Source organism: Cavia porcellus, unplaced genomic scaffold (genome assembly GCF_034190915.1).
Source record: "Cavia porcellus strain 051 isolate PalLab524CR breed Dunkin Hartley unplaced genomic scaffold, mCavPor4.1 scaffold_6, whole genome shotgun sequence".
NCBI lineage: Eukaryota > Metazoa > Chordata > Mammalia > Rodentia > Caviidae > Cavia > Cavia porcellus.
The window spans coordinates 73,954,639-73,956,473 of NW_026947489.1; positions in this window are offsets into that span (position 1 = coordinate 73,954,639).

Consider the following 1,835-nt stretch of genomic DNA (forward strand, 5'->3'; position numbering starts at 1 on the left):
AGTGCTGATTTGGTGGTCATGATTTTCTTGAGGTATTTCTTTGTCATGGAAATACCCTATTTCTCTGTCAATTTTGAAGGAAAGTTTTACAGGACATATCAGTTGGGGTTAGAAGCAGTTATCATTTGGGACTTTAGACAATTCATTTCAAGCCCTCCTGGATTTAAGGTCTGTGTAGAGAAGTCTGCTGTAATTCTAATGGGTTTGTTTACCTATGCATGTGATTCAATGTTTTTCTCACAGCTTTTAAGATTTTGTCCCCGAGATGTATAATGTGGTGCAGAGAGATTCTTTTCGGTTATGGTTATTCGGGACTCTCTATATCATCACTTATTTACATGTTGATTTCTTCCCCTATATTTAAGCAGTTTTCTGCCATTATTTTTGTGAAATATTTGTAATGCCATTTGTGTTGTCTTCTGATTTTTTACTTATGCCAATTTTTCTTAGATTAGTCTCCTTAGTGTCATCTAGCAGCTATTGGATCCATTTTTCATGTTCTCTTGCTGCTTTTAAGTTGTCTTTGAGTAGTTAATCTTTGAAGACATTGTTGTCTTCCAGTTCTGAAATTCTGTCCTCATTATGATTTTTAATATCTTTGATTTCTGCATGAAACCTTTCCATGAGCTCTGATTCTTCACTAGGCTGGTCATTCATGTTTTGTGTCATCTAACTCACTGTCTAGCTCATTTAGCTTCTTATTAGTATCCTCTTAAAGCTCCCGGAACATTTCTGCTGTTACTTTCATCAGCTGTTAGTTGTGTCTTCTGTGATCCCTCTGGGTACCTCTCTAATCCGTTTTCTAGCCTCCTCTGTTATCCCTCGGAGTAATTTGGGTGTATGACTTGTGCTATTCTGCCCCTCAGTACCCTGATTGGGAGTTTGGGGAGGCGTTTTGTTACCTTGTCTTCTCGTGTTTCTGCTGGTTTTGTTTGTGCTTGTTTTGTCTTGTGTTTGTGCTTGTTTTGTCTTGTTTTGTTCTGTGCTGAGACTTAAGGGTGTTTATGATGAAAAGACATTTTTTGCTAGTAGAGACATCTCTTGAGTTGCTTTCCAATGATGTACTTCGGGCACAATAATTATAGTTCTGTGCCTCAGTCCCAAGATCAAACCACCTTGGTTAATTTAGGAAGGGAGGATGCAATATAAGCAACCCAACTACTGAGTTCTCTAGGAAAATACTCTAGTATAGACAATGTCACAAAGGTAAGTTGAGTGCTGACTTGCAGAGAAACAGCGGCAATGTTGTAACCCTGATACACAGCAAATCCACTATAGTAGTGTCATCCAAGACAAACCGGATGTCAACATACAATAAGAAATTATGTTCCACCATGTACCCTAGAGAAGAAATCCATAATTAGTGTGTGTTAAGATTAAGACAACAACCCAGACACTGCTTTACAGCAGCTGACATGTAGTAAATGAGGCAGCTGTGTCTCCTCTAATAGTAAAAAGCCCACAGTAACTGTACAGAGTTAGCTAACAGAAGATTAGTACAGCTTTTTGGTTGTACTATTAAGGATAAAGGGCTTGAGGGGCAATGCAAGAAAACTTTGAAACCTTAAACTATGTCATATGAGAAGGAGGACGGAGAAGTAATACAAAAGATCTAACTGGAGAGAAGAAGGGTGCTTATCGAGTTAGATAAATGTAAGAGGAAAAACTGAGGAGAAACAGCAGATAAAAGAAAAAGAGCAAAAGAGAAAGTATATAGGAAGTAAAAATACGACACAAAAACTTAAAGAGAAGAAAATCAAAAGGGAGAAGAAAAAAGATACTAAGAAAAAGAGATATGAAACAAGGAAGCACAAAGAAAATTCCCCAATAAAGTG